At 44.0% G+C, this 19,873-nt stretch overlaps 1 protein-coding gene across 1 annotated transcript in view; it reads left to right on the top strand.

The window, feature by feature from the left end:
• Positions 1-2,413: 2,413 nt before the first annotated feature.
• The window catches only part of CD82 (CD82 molecule), an 86,681-nt gene continuing 69,221 nt past the window's right edge, over positions 2,414-19,873 (top strand). Inside the window, exon 1 of the mRNA XM_001362767.4 lies at positions 2,414-2,678. The gene's annotated coding sequence lies outside the window, so the exon portion shown is untranslated. The remainder of the gene's footprint in view (positions 2,679-19,873) is intronic.

The raw sequence follows: 19,873 nt of genomic DNA, 5'->3' as shown, positions 1-19,873 counted from the left end.
AGAGTGGTAAGAGCCAAACAATTGGGATTAAATGACTTGCCTAGGATCACAAAGCTTGGAAGTGTCTGAGGCCAGATTTGTACCCAGCATCTCCCATCTCCAGATCTGGCTCTCTATCCACTGGGCAAGTCACTTGTCCCCCATTGCCTAGCCCTCAACACTTTTCTGCCTTGAAACCAATACTTACTAAGGGTTTAAAAAAAAAAAAAGATCTAGGTTCAAATCTTGCCTTAGACATATATTGGCTAAATGATCATGGACAAGTCATTTAACTTTAGGATTCCAAGAAAGGGACAGCTAGGTGATGGCAATGGTGTTGAGTGCTGGCCTTGGAATTGAGAAAACCTAACTGTTCTCAAATCTGTCCTCAGACACTTGCTAGCTATGTGACCCTGGACAAATCACTTTACCTTGTTTGCCTCAGTTTCTTCATCTTGTAAAAAGAGTTGGAGAAGGACATGGCCAACCACTCCAGTATCTTTTCCAAGAAACTCCCAAATGGGATCATGGAAAGTTGGGCAGATTGAAAAATGACTGAACAATAACAATGATATTCCCAGAAACTCTTTAAGACCATAAACTACAGAGGAGTTGGTGGAAGGAGTTTATTACAGAGATGAAATTACAGATCAAGATGAAAACCTCATTAATATCACATCTAATGATACTTAACATTCACATATTTATATACATATTTCATATTTTATACATATACATATATTTCTATACATATTATGATAGTACTACCATATTTGGTAGTAGATTTACAAAATCACATATATTGTATATTTTTAATATATTATAATTTTATTTTAAAGTCTGCAAAGCACTTTGCAAAATATTTGGTCTTTGGATCCTCACAACAACCCTGGGAGGTAGGTGCTATTATAAAATGATCCTTATTTTACAGATGAGAACACGGAGGTAGATAGAGTTTAAGGGACTTGCCCAGGGTCACCACTAAAGTAACTGAGGGCAGGGTTGAATGAGTTACCTCTCAGAGTGTTTATGAGGATAGGGTTGATTGAATAAATCAATTAAGTCACTCTTTTCAGTTGAAAGTAAGTGATAAAATGGCTGATGGCTTAAGGAAATGAGTCTCAATTAAGAAAAATCATTGGATATGCTAGATTAGCTAAAGAAACCTAGTCAAGTCCTTTGGTTCCTCTATAAAATAGACCAGTTCAGGCTGGTCTATTCAAGACCAAACTCAAGCTGATGGGAAGACTAGAAATCCTCTGGACCTGCCCAAACAGTGACTGGCTGGACTCCAAACCCCTGTCTGCTCCAGTAACCCGGATCCTGAACTGGTCTTCATTTTAGTTTTTTTTTTTTTTGAACCCTCATCTTCTGTTTTAGAATTAATTAAATATTGGTTCCCAGGCAGAAGAGGGGTAAGGGGTAGACAATGAGAGTTAATTGACTTGCCCAGGGTCACACAGCTGGGAAGTGTCTGAAGCCACATTTGAACCCAGGACTTCCTGTCTCCAGGTTTGGCTCTCAATCCACTGAGCCACCTAGCTGTCCACACTGGTTCTCTTGTTTTATGACTGGCTTAAAGTTTCTTTAGACATTCTAGTTTCACCCTAGATTTTTCTCATTTTAAGTAGAAAGTCTTTGATTTATGAACTGGAAAGACGTGGAGGAATTGATGCAGAGTGAAAGGAGCAGAACCAGGAGAACATTGTACACAGAGACGGATACACTGTGGCACAATCGAATGTAATGGACTTCTCTAATAGCAGCAGACCTAAGAGAGTGAATGCTATCCACATCCAGAGAAAGAACTGGGGGATCGGAAACGCAGAAGGAAAACATAGGATCCTTCACGTAGTTCGATGAGATATGATTGAGGACGTTGACTTTAAATGTTCATTCTAATGCAAATATCAATAAGAGGGAAATGGGTTTCAAACAATGACCCACGTAAAACCCAGTAGAATTGCTTGTTGGCTATGGGAGGGGGGAGGGAAAGAACATGAATCATGTAACCATGGGAAAATATTCTTAATTAATTAATTAATTTTTAAAACTTAAAAAAAAAGTCTTTGATTGCTGGGTGAGCTAGACTCGCTCTCCCCTCTTTAAGGTATCGGCTCTTCATTCCTACTTTAAAAGGTTTACTCAACCAACCCCACCCTTCCCAGGGCCAAGTCCTCAGTCTAGATAATCGATTCACAGCCACGCTCGGAGGGAAGGAATGCAGAGATCCTTATTCCCAGTTTACGGATGCGGGAACCGAGGCTCCGGGACGTCCGAGTGGCTTACTTGAGGAGTAATAGCGGAGTCCCAGCAGGCGGCCCCTCGGGAAAGATCCAGTGATCTCTAAGGTCCCTGCCCCATCTGGAAGTGCCACCCCCTCCCCTCCAGACCTCGACTAAGGGGCGGGGCTTCTCGTCCTCCCCGCCGCCGAAGGGGGTGTGGCGTGGCCGTGGCAGCTGGAAGGGGCTGGACCGACGACGCTGCTTCCCAGGGCGGCCGCAGGAGGGGGCCTCGGCCGATTGCTGGGCAGGGCACGCCAGAGCTTGGCAGAGACGAGCAGAGGCAGGCAAGGCAGGCAAGACAGGCGCAGGCTAGGACAGCGTCAGAGCGAACCGGAGCGGACCGAGCGCAGAACGCACAGCCAGTGGCATTGGCGGCGGCAGCAGCGGCCTCAGCAGCCAGAGCCAAGCCCGCAGGTAAGCGGTGGGGGCTACCTAGGTGGCTGCCAGCCCCGGTGCCCCACTCCCATGCGCTGGCACAGACCAAGGGCGCCGGGCGCCAAGGCAGGGAGAGGGACAGGAGGGAGGAAAGTTGGCTCGACCCGCAAGGAGTGGGGGGGGGGGGGGGGGAGACTTCAGGCCAACTTCCCGCAGAACCCAGGCGGGTGGGCGCTGAGCCCGGGGGTTGTAGAGGGCCGGAGCTGGGGACTCTGGAGCTGCCAGTCCGCCAAGGTCCCCTCCCCTTCTTCCCTCCCTTCGGGGGCGGAGCCCTCCCGCGGAGGGGGGGGGTGTATGTAATGGGGTGTGTGTGAAGGCTACCCTAGCCTCAGTTTCCCTCCCTCCACTCCGAATACGTCTGGACGGTGTGCCAGCTGTGAGGGCGCAGGAGAGGAGCTCTCCTGACCCGAGTGTTCTCTCGTTTGAGCATTCCTCGAGATGCGAGGTCTCAGTAGGCTTTTCCCCATTTGATCCCTATTCCACCCAAACAAAACAAACTTTACAAGGTTTAGTAGACTTCCTGGTGAAACGTCCCACTGTTAAAGCCAGAGTCATCCTGGCCCAATGGGAAAACAGACCATAAGGAACTCTGAAATCAGCGGACTTGGTGATTTCCAATGCTGACTCTCTTATTTCATGTGTGACACTGAGCAAATCCTTGAACTTCTCTGGGCCCATATTTCCTAATCAGTAAAAAATAAGGGAGCTGGACAGATGATGTCTTTTTAAAAAATTTAATCCTTACCTTATCTCTTAAAAATCAATACTGCCTTTTGGTTCCAAGCAGCAGAACCAAATGGTCAAGGAAATGAGGGTTAAGTGACTTACCTAGGGTCACATGACTACAAAATGGCTGAAGCCAGATTCAAACCCTGGACCTCTTGTCTCTGGGACTGGCTCTCTATCCACTGTACCACCTAGCTGTCCCCTAGATGCCATGTTAAGGTCTCTTCTAACCCAAGATCCGTGATGGAAAGAAAGATGGATTTGGAGTCTCTGGACCTAGGTTTGAATCTTAATTCTACTTGTGTGGTACCTGAGACCTTTATCACATCATTGGGCAATAGGGGTAGGAGTGGGGGGGGGGAATCTTAAGGACTTTTCCTGGCTTTCAGGAGCCAGTTTACATACATTGAGGGCTGCTTGGAGTATGATATACCACTATTGGGCATAATATCTCAGGGATTCCTTTGGTGTGTAGTTCCTTTTCAATTCTCAAATTCATGATTCTTTCAGCTGAAAGATCTGAATTCTTATCATGACCCAGGTAGAGTGACCTTGACCTCCCCCAGGTAGGCACTTTACAAATATTCCCATCTGATCTTCACCATAACTTTCTGTGGTAGGTACTATTATTGTCCCCATTTTACTGATGAGAAAACTGAAGTTAAAACAGATGTTAAAAGATTTGCCTGGAGTTTAAAGGCTAGTGTCAGAGGTAGGATTTGAATTCAGGTCTTTCTTCCTTACTCCAGGTCCAATACTCAAACCACTGGGCCATTTAACTCACTCAGCCTCCCTTTTTTCCCCCCCTGCTGAATAAAGTACTTTCTTCTAAACCCTCTCCCTTTACCTGAGGCAAATTAAAATTACTAAGGCACTGAAATCCCGACTTATTTATTTTCCCTCTTCCCCCCACAATAGTGCTTCATCAATATGTCCTCCCCACTTCTCCACTCTGGGGAGCCCAGTAAGGGCCAATATTAAGACACTGGCATCTGAGCAGTATCTACTAGCCAGGTCTCCTCTTTTCCCTTTATCTACTCTGGTAAGCTTAGCTCAGAGCTTGGTCCCCATGGGTTTGTCCCTGGAAACTCTCCCTGGTGTTTCCTGACAACCCTCCCAGGCCCCAGGGACTTTTCTAGATGAGCACAGCCCGGAGGCCCTGGGGAGAAAGGTTTTTCTTATCAGATAAAAATGTGGATTTACCTGTCCTGCTTGGGACAAATGGAGAAAGCCCATGAAAATCCATTCCAGGTTGGGCTTTGGATTTCAAGAGAAGACCATCTGGGGGTTTGTCCCATGATGCTTGTGTGCTTGGAGAAGTCACCCTTCGATATCATTTTTCAAGTTGGAAAAGTGCTGTTTTTGTGTGTGTGTATTCTGGAACCTGGTCCCAGAGTAGAGTTGGTTTAAAGAGTGCTGGTTTGTTTCTGTTTGACCTGGCAGCCTGAGGCTGTTAACCACTGACATCTAAAGGGAAGCCTGGGAGCCAGGTCTACTTCCTGGTCCTCTGGAGCAGACAACTGGACTTAAGGGTCTCAGAACTCATGTTGAGAAACCCTCCTTTGGTGGATCCCTCTGTGTGCAGAATGTGTGGGTCCTGATAACCCAGGGAAGGAGATAAAACTGCATTTTTACTGTCTTTGAACTTTCCTCACCCAAATAGTTTCAGAGGTGGGTGGGACTGTGGGCCATATATAATGGAAAAGTTGGATTCCTTGGAATAAAGCATGTGGGGCTTTGGAGAGAAGTAGAACTATAGTACAGGAAAAAAAGATTAAATTTGGAATCACAGAACTTGGGTTTGAATTCTGCTTTAGCTATTTACTACCTACATGACCTTGGGGGAGTCACTTCCCTTTTGGTGGTCTACTTCCTTCAGGATTAGTTGCCTCATCTGGACCAGATGAATTCTAAATCTCAATCCAGATCTAAAATTCCATAACATTTTCAGATCTCATTTTCCACTGGATGCTGACACCAGTAATTAGGACCAAATGAGATCATATTCATAAAGTGCTTAGCATAGGGCCCTGGTGCATAGTAGGAGTTATATAAATGTTCAGGGTTATTAATTATGGGACAGCTAAGAGACAGAGATTCAGCACCAGGTCTGGAATCGGGAAGATCAGTCTTCCTGGCTTCAAATCTGATCTCAGACATTTTCTAGATGTGTGACTCTGGGCAAGTCACTTAGCCCTATTTGCCTCAGTTTCCTCATCAGTAAAATGGGCTGAAGAAAGACATGGGAAACTTCTCCAGTTTCTGTGCCAAGAAAACCCCAAATGTGGTCACAAAGAGTCAGACATGTCTGAAATGACTGAGTGACATTAATTATATGAGTGCCCTTTCTTGTGGTAGATACCTTGAAGGAAGAACAGCATAAAGTGTGAAGTTCTAGCCCTCATGGCTTGTTCCTGCTTAGTGTGTGTGTGGGAAGATTATGAGCACACTCTGGGAATCGAGGAAGAATGAACAAGGCAGGCTGGTCTATGATGAGTCTGATGCTGAGTGATTCAGAAGAAAGCTTTGGAGAAAGGAGAAATCACATGATTTCTCAAGAAATTTCTCAGAACACAGAAACCTAGAGACCATCTAGTCTGACCCTTTCATTTTACAGATGATGAAACTGAGGCCTGGTGAGCTGAAAAAAATTACTCAGCCTTCACGCAGCTTTCCCATGTATGCAGCAATGTTCTAAGTCCTGGTTGAACCTTTAGAATATGGGTTCCCTTCTAGAGGGGGATAGGTGGCACAATGGAGAGAGCTGGCCCTAGGGTCAGGAATACCAGAGTTCAAATCTATCCTCAGACACTAACCATGTGGCCCTGAATAAGTCCCTTCATCCTGTTTGCCTCAGTTTCCCCATTTCTAAAATGAGCTGGAGAAGGAAATGGCAAATCACTCCAGGGTTTTTGCCCAGAAAACCCCAAATGAGGCCAGGAAGAGTTGGAAAACAACTGAACAACAGCCTCTCTTGAGATTCATAGAAGGTCTCAGTAAGGTCTTGAGTAAGGCAGCAAGGGAAATAACCACAATAATGATAATTCATATTTTTATGTAGCATTTGAAAATTCTCAAAATGCTTTCTATTCATGATGTCTTTTTTTTTAAACCCTCACCTTCCATCTTGGAGTCAATACTGTATATTGGTTCCAAGGCAGAAGAGTGGTAAGGGCTAGGCAGTGGGGGTCAAGTGACTTGCCCAGGGTCACACAGCTGGGAAGTGTCTGAGGCTAGATTTGAACCTAGGACCTCCCATCTCTAGATCTGGCTCCCAATCCACTGAGCAACCCAGCTGCCCCTCATGATATCTTTTTAAATCCTCAAGTCATCTTGTGAGATGGGTCCTAATGGTATTGACATCTTTCTTTTACAGATGAGGAAACTGGGCAAGGGGGTTGCCTATGGCCACATAGCTACCAAGTGTGGGAGGACTAGAACTCAGGTTATCTCCTAGCTCCAAGTTCTAGACTTCTCCCAAAAGCCCTTCAGAAGTCTGTGCCAGCCAGCATACCCCTTCCCTGCCAGGAAGACCACCAACTCTACCATTAGTATCCCTTGGAGGGGGTCATTTTCTTCTGGGTTGGCCCCCTTCCTGCCATGCCTAGAAGGGTGCCATGCTACCCTTTGGGAAGTAGACAGACTGAGGGATTTTGGAGCCTGTGGTCCTAGAGATCCAGCCCATGGCATTCCTCTGGCAAAGACACCCGTGCCACCTGTTCTGACAGTGGTCTCTGCCTAGAGGGTGGGGCCAGCTTGGAAGAACTCTGTTCCTTCTGGCAGTCAATGAAATCAAAGGCCTATTGGTTAAATTGCTAGGAGTTTCCCTGCCATCACAGAAGGCTTTGGAACTGGAACAAGCATCAGTTAATTCCTTGAAAAAAGCCTAAAAAAAATTCCTTTTTAAAAATTCCTTTTATTTTGACCTTAAAATAACAGTCATTTCCATATGCCATTACTATAGACCTCTATTAAGTTCTTTCTGGGTTTCCAGCAGCTGGCCATATACTTGGTGGACTGAAGGCATGGTCCAACCTTCAGCCTCCTCATTTTATTTAACCCTTACTTTCAGTACTAGTAACAACTCTAGAATCAAAGAACAAGGGCTAGGCAAACGGGGTTAAGTGACTTGCCTAGGATCATACAGTTAGGAAGTGGCTAAGGCCAGATTTGAACCTAAGACTTACTTTTACTGACTCCAGATTTGGTGCACTATCTCTACACTATGCCACCCAGCTGCCCCTTCATTTTTTTAATCCTTACCTTAGAATCAATAACTCTAGGTGTTCTTCCCAAGGCAGAAGAGTAGTAAGGACTAGGCAGTTGGGATTAAGTGACTTGCCCAGGGTCATACATTTAGGAAGTATCTGAGGACAGATTTGAACCCAGGTCTTCCTAACTCCAAGCCTGTGCCACTTAGCTACCCCTCAAATTCCCTCATTTTTTTTAACCTTTAACTTTTATCTTAGAATCAATAACACTAAGCATTTGTCCCAAGGTAGAAGAGTAGTAAGGACTAGGCAGTTGGGATTAAGTGACTTGCCCAGGGTCACACATTTAGGAAGTATCTGAGGACAGATTTGAACCCAGGTCTTCCTAACTCCAAGCCTGTGCCACTTAGCTACCTCTCAAATTCCCTCATTTTTTTTAACCTTTAACTTTTATCTTAGAATCAATAACACTAGGCATTTGTCCCAAGGTAGAAGAGTAGTAAGGACTAGGCAGTTGGGATTAAGTGACTTGCCCAGGGTCACACATTTAGGAAGTATCTGAGGACAGATTTGAACCCAGGTCTTCCTAATTCTAAGCCTATGCCACTTAGCTACCCCTCAAACCCTCTCATTTTTTTTAACCCTTACCTTCTATCTTAGAATCAGTAACACTAAGGCATTGTTTTAAGGCAGAAGAGTAATAAGGACTGGGCAGTTGGGGTTAAATGATTTGCCTAGGGTCACACAGCTAGGAAGTGTCCACCTAGCTACTCAAACCTCTCATTTTTACAAATGTGGAAACTGAGGCTCAGAAAAGAAAGGAGCCTTCCCCAAGCTCACCCAGCCAGTTAAGCAAGTTCCTTTGACTCCAAACTCAGTGGTCTTTGCATTATACCAGCCCCTCTCTCTCCCTCCCCCTTAGACCTGGGTATTTTATAAGAGAACTGCTCTAGGGATCCTCTTCAAACTTATTCCTATCCTCCCATCCTCCCAAGCTTGAGTTGGAGTGGGGAGGGAGGGGAACAGTTTCACCAATTTCCTCCCTTCTATAGGAAGTTGCAAGAAGGGATGTTGGGTGGTTATGAGTTAATCAGGGAGGATCAAATGTCCTGGATGTGTTTCTGAGCTGGTCCTGTTGAGAGAAGGAAGGTTCCTGCCCACCTGCCTCTCCACAGCCCATGGAGATGTTTGTATGGGGTAGGCTGGGTTTAATCTTAATGACAGCAGCTTGGCCCTGGCTTCCCCTCCTGGCAGAGCTGGAGGGTCTGAGAGGAGGGACTGGAAACCAGATTATAAACACAAGAGACAAACGTCTTGTTTCTCCCCTGGGTGCCCTTTCCCTCCTGGAAATGGTAAAAAAGATCAGTCAGCCAGAGATAGAAAATAGCACATCCTACTTGATGACTTAATCAGAGGAGGTAGATGGGTTATTGACTCCCTCCTTACATCTATTCCCCTGGGGTTTTTTTTTTTTCCTTTCTACTGGGGTCTCCCCACTGAGTGCTGACTCACTGTCTGTGCAATGGAACAAGCTTATCTTTGGGGAGAGAAAGGTAATTCCAGTGGGGGTGGTAGGAAGAAGCATGAGTTGGACAGCTGACTGAATCAGCGGACCCAAGTTTGAATCTAGATTCTATTGCTTACTGCTTATGGGCAAGTCATTTAATTTCTCTAAGGCTCCTTTGCTTGACTGGATGCCATTCATTTATTTATTTATTTATTTGTTCATTCATTCATTCATTCATTCATTTATTTATTTATTTGTTTGTTTGTTTGTTTGTTTATCTATTTTTAAAGGCAATGAGGGTTAAGTGACTTGCCTAGGGTCACCCAGCTAGGAAGTGTCTGAGGTCAGATTTGAACCCAAGACCTCACATCTCTTGGTCTGACTCTCAATCCACTGAGCCACCCAGCTGCCCCCCCCCCAACTAGATGCCTTTAAAAAAAAATCTTACCTTCTATCCTAGAGTCCATCTCAAGTATCTGTTCCAAGGCAGAAGAGAAATCAGGACTAGGCAACTGAAATTAACTGACTTGCCTGGGATCACACAGGAAGTATCTGAGGCCATATTTGAACTCAAGATCTTGGTCTCAAAGCTGGCTCTCTATCCACTAAGCTGGCTCACTGCCTCTGAGCTAGATGACTTTTCAGATTCCCTCCAGCTCTAAATCTATGACTCCAGTGCAAAATGAACACCTCTGGAGAGACAAGTAGACATCTCCCCCCTTTTTTTTTAAACCCTTACCTTCTGTCTTGGAGTCAATACTGTGTATTGGTTCTAAGGCAGAAGAATGGTAAGAGCTAGGCAATGGGGGTCAAGTGACTTGCCCAGGGTCACACAGAGACATCTCCATTCTCTTCCCTTTCCCAAGGACCATCTCCAACAAGGGATGTGATGATAAAGGTGGTGATGGATTCAGTATGAGCCTTTTGACATTGCTCATCTCTTGTCTCTCCTCCCCAACCCCATTTTGAGGGTTTTGGGGGGGGTGATTGTTTGGAGGTGGGTTTGAGTGATCCCCATCTAGGCTGCTGGAATGGAAATCCTCCACTCTATCCCCTGCTGCCCACCTCTTACACAAAGCACTCGCTGCCTCCTGCAGCCCCATGGGAACCTCTTCCCTCACTGAATGACTAAACATAAAACACAGTTTGGCAAGGTGGACTGTCTTCTCTGGCTGTTTCAGGCTTGTGGGCTCTGGCTGCCTAGCCAGACGGTGAGCTTCTGGAGAGCAGTGCCTGGAGTTTCAATTTCTTCCCCATCCCCCAGGTTTTTTTGGTGGGTGAGCCAGAGGCTGTCCCAGCATGCAGCAGCCCAAGAGACGATTCACTGTTCAGTCTTCAAACTAGAAGGGCTTCCAGGACAGGGATTCCTGCCTCTCTTTGTACCCTGGACCTCTTTGGCAGTCTAGAGAACCCTGCTTCGAATCATGTCTTTAAAGGCATCAACTAAGATGCCGAGGATTACAGAGGAAACCAGCTATTTTATATATGTGTGTGTACATATTACATACGATGCATATATAGATCATACAAACACATGCATGAATGGATCCCAGGTTAACAACCTCTGCCTCAGATCTAGTTTAGATCCCTCATTTTACACACTCGTCCAGGGAGGTAATTTTCTCAATGTCACAGAGCTGTTGAGTAGCAGAACTGGGATGTGAACAAAACCAGATCCTCTGACTCCAACTCCAATGATTTTCCCTTGCACAAAACTCTCCCTTCATCTCCTTTGCGCCAGGCTTTATGCACTGATCTGGGGATACATGGTTATAAAATGAAGCAGTCTCTGTCCTCAGGGGGCTTATATTCTCCTGGGGGTAGCAGGTTAAAGCAAGTCAGATCAAGAAGCATTTATTCAATGCCTATTATAGGTCATCAAGTCTGGAGATTTGGGAGGTCTGAGTTCAAATCTGGATTTAGATACTTTCTAGCTGTGTGACCCTGGGCAAGTCACTTAACTCCAATTACCTCCCCATTACTGCTTTGCTGCCTTGGAACCAATATTTGATATCAATTCTAAGACAGGAGGTAAGGTTTATTATTATTATTTTTAATCTCTATGTTCCAGGCTCTGTGCTAAGCACATGAAGAAAAGCCATACTACTCTTGCCCTCAAGGCACTTACAATCTAATTAATGGTGGAGGCATTTTGTAACTATGTAAAATAAAATATAGACAGGATAAACTGGAAATGATCTCAGAGAGAAGACAATAGAATTAAGAGAAATTAGAGTAGCTTCTTGAAGAACAAAGTATAGTTAATATACCTGTTCAGTTGTTCAGCTACTTGAGATGTGACTCTTTGTGACTCCATTTGGGGTTTTCTTGGCAGAGATACTTGAATAGTTTTCCATTTACTTCTCCAGCCCATTTGACAGATGAAGAAACTGAGGCAAATAGGGTTAAGTTATTTGTCCAGGGTCGCACAGCTCATAAGGGTCTGAAGCTAGATTCAAACTTGTGTAAGAATTGAAATAGGGGAGGATCTTCCTTGACACAATTGGGAAGATGAGTCCAGACCTGGCATTCTATCTACTGGGCCATCCAGCTGCCCATTATGATAATCAAAGTGGGTGTTTAATGAACACTTGAAGATGGAAATATAGAAGATGTACCTAGAGAAGACCCTCAATCCCACTAGAGTCTAGGCATAGGGATTACCCCACATTTTATTCCATTGCCTGAAATTGAAGGACAAGGTGTGGTTGGCCAAAAGAATCTCCCAATGGCTTTTGGCTCCTTGTTAGCAAGAATTGTCTTGGGGGAGGAATCCTTCTCCATGTTCTCAAGTGAAACAAGTCTTGTGATCACTGTCCTTTATCCTCCTGAGAAGAGAACATTAGTACTTCCTCTAAACTGGAGGGCCAGCAAAAGGCATTTTGACCTTTAGTCAAAAAAGATGACCGAGCAGTCCACCCCTGCCTATGCAATGCCTCTTCCATTGGCCATTTAGGTCTTCCCACTCCCTCTCTCCCCCCAAGAGTAGACGTGGCTTGCTTAAGCTCCCACAAAACCAAGATCCTAATCAAGGACCTCGAATCTAGGATTCTTTGCCTTTTCCCTAGTTCCAAGCAGACTTTTGGAAAGATTTCTCAGCTCCATCTAGCTTCTGCAGCCTTGCTTTTTAATTTCTTTGGAGCTCGTCTTGAAGGGACTGTGTTCTCTGCCATTTCCTTTCTGTGCTGCCCAGTTACCTTAGGACTTGGGCCCCAGGAATGGGTTGGCTTTTATCCCCAGGCCTGGCTGCCTAATGAGCCTCAGATGTCTCCTGTCCTTGCCAGGAACTGGGGTGAAGGGACTCTAGGACAGGTCCAAGTGGGTTCCCTCTTGCCCAGTTGCAGGGACTCCTTGGCTTGGCAGCCAACTGGAATCCTCTGTTACTTGGAATTTAGAAGCATCCTGGCACTGTAGACAGACTTGCCAGATAGATTTTTGTATTTTCTTGGCTTTGTACACATTATTCTTGTCATAAACCACCTTCCTTCCCCACTCCCATAAAAAATCAGTTCTTTGAGAGCCAGGATTGTTGGGAGGGATGTTTGGGTTTTGTATTCTTAGTGCCTGATAAGCAAGCAATCAACAAACATTTATTAAACACCTACTATGCACTCAGCACTGTCCTTGGTGCCCAGGACAGAAATATAAACAATTCAACCAGTAGATCCTTAATAAATGTTTGTGAATGAATTAAGGAATAGAGGAGGGGCTCTAAATCTGAAGCCTGTCTCTGCTGCTTGCTTGATTGTGTGACCTTGGGCTTGTCAATCAGTTTTCAAGCTGCTATTTTTCCTGGGCCTGTCCTTGGCCACAACTCCAGAAGAGACAGCCCACAAACCGTCCCTTCCCTCCCAGAGCTTCCTTTCTTTTGAACACATTCACACACATATACCTACATATAAAAGGCACAAACTATTTTACAAAGCAAGCACATGGGGAGGGGGAGGCACTAGCAGGAGGAAATGATATCAGTTAAGGCCTCAGGATGTGGTGTCTGAGCTGAGCTTCAAAGTCATTTATCTCTTCAGGCCTCAGTTTTCTTATCTGTCAAATGGAAGTGGAGAGTCATCTCTAAAATATGCTCTTAGGAGCTATTTTCTACATTTGATTTTTCCGAAGAAGGGGCTGAAAATTGGCCCCTGGAGTTTAGATTTGTAGGGAAGGGTCCCACAAAAGAATTTTTCAAAATCTGTCCCACCATCAGGATATGCTCTGCATTGTCCCATGATAATTAATTATCAGAATGGTGACCCTGAGGTCTAGACAAGATATCCTATTATGTTCTCTAGACCTGATTAGGAAAGTGAATGGGACATCTGGGTAGCACAGTGATTAGAGACGGAGATGGGAGGTCCTAGGTTCAAATCCGGCCTCAGCACTTCCTAGCTGTGTGACCTGGACAAATCAGTTAATTCCTTTTGCCTAGTTATTACCACTTTTTTGCCTTGGAACTAGTATACAATATTGATTCTAAAACGGAGTTTATAAAAAAAGAAAGTAAGGTTGTTTTTTGTTTTTTGGGTTTTTTTTTTAGGAAAGAGAGAAAGAAAAAATAAAAAGGAAGAAGGAAAGAAAGAAAAAGAGAGGGGGGAAAAGAGAAAGAAGGAAAAAGAAAGGAGGAATAAAGAAAGAAAGAAGGAAGGAAGGAAGGAAAGAGGGGGAGGGATAAAGAAAGAGAGAGGGAGGGAGAAAGAGAGAGGGAAGGAGAAAGAAAGAGAGGGAAGAAGAAAGAAGGAAAAGAAGAAAGAAAGGCAGAGAGAGAGAGAATGACAACAAGAAACTTAGCCATTTACCACAGACCTAATCTGGTTCTTTGGGGACAAGGAATTTATATACAAAGTACTTAAGACAATGATGCATGACAGTATGTTCTTAAATGGAAGAAGCATCATGGGTTTATGACAAGAATGAGATATTTGAGATCAGGAATGTCTTGAGTTAAAACACCACTTTTGGCACTTGATATGGAAACCTTGGATAAATCATTATCATTATTATTATCCATGGAATTCTCCCTTAAGTCTATCTATAGCACATTGAACCAACAAATATCTTGACTTTAAACATCTTCCAGGAGCCTAAAAGCTATTTAAAAAATTTCTTTGAACTTTGCAGACACCAAAGAAAATGAACGTTTCCATCTACATAATAGAAAAGGAAAGGAAGCCTGTAAATGAGACTGCAGGCTACTATTCTGTCCTGTTTGCTTTTCCCTCTAAGTATAGACTAAGCTCCCCATGTAGCTTTTAAAGCCATCTTGAGGATCAAATATCTAGAAACAGGTCTTTCCCAGAGACTTGTTGGGATCTGCCAGAAAATATGATTTCTGATTGGAGGCCTCAATGTACCACAGCATCAATGAGTAAATGATGGGAACAGACTGGGAGCTTGGAGTGTCTGTCTTGCCTTTCAATTCAAGCTGACCGTTAACACATCTCCTCCATTACCGCCCCCCCCCCCCCCCAAGTGGTGGCATCATTAAAATTACAGTAGCTCCCAAGTGTTTAATAACACTCCCCCTGTCTCCCAATGCCTGCTAGGAGTCAGCTGATGGGTAGCCAGGAGAGTGGGAATAATTTTTTCCTAAGGCTGAAGGAAAGTAGAGTAGGGAGTAGTAGAGCTGAAAGGAGAGAACAGGAGGGGATGGGTTTCCATTCCTCTCTCTCCACCATGACAACATTACCCAGAACAATAAGACCCAGGTAGGTCTTTTAGGACCTTTGAGGAGAAATGCTGGGAGCATTGGAAACCAAGGGTTCTTGGCAGGGGGAGGGGGGGAGACCCAGGGGAGTAGGGAAGGGGGAAAGGGAGAGGCTATAGCAGTCTTCATGCATTCAAAGAGTTATTATGTGGATCCATGGAGCTGGCTCCAAAATGATGGATTCGGTTTCTGCTTGGTCCTAGAGGCTAGAACTAGGAACAGTGGGTTCCAGTTAGGGGGTACAGATTTTGACTTGATGTCAGGAAAGGCTTCCTAACAGTCAGAGCCATCCCTTGATGGGGACAATGGTCATCCATCTCTTGAAGTTTTACATCAAATGTACTGCAACCAACAGAGTGTTGGGTAAGTTGCAGAGGGGAGTCTGCCCAGATAAAAGCTAGACCTCATGGTCTCTGAGGTCTGCTCCAAGTGTGATGTTCTATAGCCTAATGAGTCCTGTCCCAGTGAATAGCTAGCAAACAAACAGATGCAGAAGAGGACAGTCTCTTGTCCATGCTTGTAGAGTTTGTCAGTGATGGGAAATCTCCTCCTTTCCTGGTCCTCCTGATTAATACTGCTGTTTTTTTCCACTAATGCAATTCAGGAACTGGACTGTCAAGATTGAGTCGTACAGCAGCCAAGTCAATTATTCACATCTAGTTGTTGCCATAGGCAAGTTGATGTCACTGTAGCCAGACCATGGAGGTGAGAGCTCTGAAAGGTCATATGCCAAGGGATGAAACACTTTGGTGTTTGGTGTCCTCCAGTCCTGAGAAGGGTGAGACAGGAAAGAATGATCACGGTACAGATAATATAAAAATGATCGTAACGCTTCTTTCTGTAACATTTTAAGACTTCGCAACTTCAAAAGACCTCCGAGATCCTCTAGTCTAACCCCTAACTTTCTGTACCACTAACCGCCCTGTCAGCTAATATCATATTATTATCCTCATTTTATAGATGAGAAAACTGAAGGTAAGGTGACCTGCACAGACTCATAACATTGTGTACTAGAGCCAGAGTTTGAAGCCAAGTCCCCTGACCTCAAATCTAGTCCTCTTCCTTTATTGTGTAATGGATGGAGGGCTAGAGCCAGACCTAAGAAGATCTGAGTTCCAATCTTGTCTTTGGCACTGATTTTGTGACAAAAGTTAATTGACCTCTTATCAGACTCAGTTTCCTTGTTTATATAATGGGGATAATGGGTGCCTTCCTCACAAGATTGTTGTAAAGATCAGATGATACAGGCAAAGCACTTAGGAAACCATGAAGTTCTATATAAATGTTACCTATTATTACTGTTGTTATTAACTTATACCAGACTCCCTCTCAGACATGATCAAAGAGGGGGCCTGAAAATGAAGACTGTCAAGTCATAGATTGAGAGTTAGAAGGAACCTCAGGGGGCATATAGTTCAGTCTCCCCTCTCAGTTTGCCAAATGGGGAAACTGAGACCCCATGAAGTGACCTGTCCAGGGTCACGTAGGTACTAAGTAATGAGGATAGGATGGATTCAAGTTTGTTCTCAGACTCCAAATCAAAGAACTCTTCTCTGTGCTAATGAGGAATCTTTAAAGATATTTTAGACAGGGGCTTACTCGATTAGTGAATATCATCTCTGCCATGATGCTAGCTAACTCCCCTTAGCTTTGTGGGAAGACCCCCATTTCCTTCTTAAACACCATAGACTGAGAGTATATCTTAGAGGTAGTGCAGTGAATACTAAACTAGCCTGGGAACTGAGATCCCTGCTGAATTATTTTTTAAGGCATTGAAGTCTTATTTATAATAATAACAATAACTAGTATTTATGTAGTGCTTTAAGGTTCACAAATATCTCATTAAAACAACAACCATAGGTGGTTGGTATTATTATTAGCTCCATTTTCTAGAGGAAGAAACTTGAGGCAAACAGAGAAATGACTTGCTCAGGGTCACACATCTTGAATTGTGGTGTGATGTTTGCTAAGTCCTTTCTCTCTAGTGCTTCAGTCTCTTCACCTGCAAAGTTTCAGGGTTGGTCTAAGTCTTCCTTTCCGGATTTAATATTCCTGTGGCTAAATTGATATTAATACCACTAACTGCCAGAGCAGTTGGTGCCCAGTGGTATGCTTGGGCACTGAACCAGAAGGCAGCCAAGCATTGGGGGAGCCCTGGATTGTCCCCAGCTGCAGGTCCAGCCCTCTGCTAGTATCAGATGGGAAGCTGGGCATGGCAGTTTGACCAGTTTTAAGCTGGCATTCTCCACTCTTTGACTTGGCAGACAAGGTTCTGACACTGGGGAAGTGGGGTGGGGACTTTCTTCCTGTGAAATGCTCTGGGGACTTAGAGCTGCCCCAGGGAAGTTTCACCTGCTAGAGTTAACTGTCTCTTGTCTAGCACCATGCTAGTTTCTCCTAAGGGCAGATCTACTCAGGATTTAATCATAGAATTGGATGCACAAGCTGGTGGGGACTTTAGAATTGTAAAATGTTAGGGCTGGACATCACTTTCAATATAAATTAGGCCATCCTCCATGGAATGCCCTATACGGAGTCAGAGGATCTAGATTCGAATTCTAGGTCAGCTACTTATTGGATGTGTGATCTTAGGTAAGTCACTTAACCATCATATCCACATCTGTAAAATGAGACATTATGACCAGATAATCTTTGAGATCTCTTCCAACTGCAAATCTGTGATTCTGGGAACTCTCTGAGACTCAAGTTTTCCCACTGATAAAATGAAGTCCTTCCCTCTGAAGTCTTATACAACTTTAAAATTCATGATCTAATGATGACTTCTCTCTGAAACTTGGTTTCCTCATCTGTAAAATGAGGAAGTTAGACTAGGTGATCTAAGGTCCCTTTCAGTTCTAAGAAAACTAAGGCATGGAGAGAAGTACTGACTCTATAGAGACACACACACACATACACATTTAAGCTTTTGTCTTCTGTCTTAGAATCAATACTATGTGGTGGTTCTAGGAAAGAACAGTAAGGGGTAAGGAATAGGGGTTAAGTGACTTGTCCAGGGTCACACCTAGGAAGTCACTGAGACCAGATTTGAACAAAGGACCTTTTATCTCCAGACCTGGCTCTCTAGCTACTGAGTCACCTCATTTCCCTGACTCATTTTTAAAGTTAATTTTCATTAAAAAATAAATAAGCTGGATCTTAAGGGTCTCCTGGAATCAGACTTTTAATCCTAAGGAATAGAAGAAATGTGGAGAATTTCAGACTAGCTAGATGGAAGGATGCACTTAAATCATTAAATATGGTGGGCAGGTAGATGGCTCAGTGGATAGAGAGCCCAGCCTAGAGACAGGAGGTCCTGGGTTCAAATCTGACCTCTGGTACTTCCTAGCTGTGTGATCCTGGGCAAGTCATTTAACCCCCATTATCTAGCCTCTCTACTGCCTTGGAACCAATTTACAGTATTGATTCTAAGGCAGATAACAAGGGTTTAAAAAAAAAGAAGCATTCATTTTCTCTTCTCCTTCCTTCCCTTCTGCAATGGGAAAAAAAAATAGGAAAACAAAACTCTTGTAACACATGCATAGTCTAGCTAAACAGATCCCTGTGCCAGTCCTGTCCAAAAATATCCACCTCATTCTACATCTTGATACTGTCCTCTCTCTGTCAGGAGGTGGGGAGCAGGCTTCATCAGCTGTCTTTTGGAAAAGTTATTGGTCATTTTATTGATGAGAATTTGAAAGTTTTTTCAAAGTTATTTGTCTTTGCAAAGTTATTGTTATATAAATTGTTCTCCTGGTTCTGCTCATTTCACTTTGCATCAGTTCACACAAGTCATCCCAAATTTCTCGGAAACTGTCTCCTTCATTTTTCTTAAAGCACAATAGTATTCCACTGCACTCATATCAACCATCCATCTATCTGTCTGTCTGTCCATCTGTCCATCTATTATCTATCATGTTTAACCTTGACTGATGACTACCACTCTTTGTTTCCAGTTCTTTGCTACTGCAAAAAAAGCTCCTGTAAATATTTTAGTACATGCAGGTTTTGTACAATTTCCTCCTTTAAAAAAACACCTTACGTTCTATCTTAGAATCAGTACTGTGTATTAATTCCAGGGTAGAAGAGTGGTGAGGGCTAGGCACTGGAGGTTAAGGGACTTGCCCAGGGTCACACAGCTGGGAAGTGTCTGAGGCCAGATTTGAATCCAGGACCTCTCATATCTGGGCCTGGCCCTCAATCTACTGAGCCACCTCAATGTCCCCAGAGTTGTTTTAATTTATATTTCTCTAAACAATGACTTGAAGCATTTTAAAAATGTGGTTATTGATAGCTTGAATTTCTTCCTTTGGGGATGTCCAAAACTTATATAGAAACATAAAGGATTTTAGAAGTCATTGAAAATGACCCCTTCATTTTCTTCAGAAGGAAACTGAGTCCCAGAATAGAAGTAACCAGACAGATTTCAGTGATAGTAAGTGGCAGAGCTATCATTCAAACCCAAGTCTCTGACTCCAAATCCAATTGTCCTTACATTACACTCTAAGAAAACATTGAACAAAGGGATAGAGCCCTAGGTTAGTTTCTAGCTTTCCTCTTAGTCCAACATTCCTTTATTTCACCAATTATTCACAGCATTTATTAGTCATCATCATGCATTTTGCTAAGTGTGAGAATACAAAGACAAAAGCAAAGAGCAGCTGTCTTCAAAGAGCTTCCATTCTAAATGGAGTCATCACCAGGATCATCAGGGAAGTCTCCTTCCTCATAAGTCTACCTTGATTTCTGAGTAGGGTGTCAGAGTCTCCTGCGATAAGGTGAAGGAGTTTTCCTTCTGAGGTAGGAGTGAGGCATCCCCCAGCTATGACCAGAACAGAATCAGGGAAACTTGATTCCCCTGGACCAGAGATGGCAGAGGGAAAAGGCTAGTCCTAAACTATGACTGGCATGTCTCTTTCCCTCTCCCTCCCTCCCTCACTCCATCTCTGTCTCTTCATCTCCATCCCTATCTCTGTCTCCTCCTCCCTCCCTCCCTCCCTTCCTCCCTCCCTCCTTCCCTCCCTCCCTCCCT

The sequence above is a fragment of the Monodelphis domestica genome, chromosome 6 (genome assembly GCF_027887165.1).
Source record: "Monodelphis domestica isolate mMonDom1 chromosome 6, mMonDom1.pri, whole genome shotgun sequence".
Lineage (NCBI taxonomy): Eukaryota > Metazoa > Chordata > Mammalia > Didelphimorphia > Didelphidae > Monodelphis > Monodelphis domestica.
Note: the sequence above shows the minus strand (reverse complement) of the source record. Positions and strands in the feature narration are given on the sequence as shown.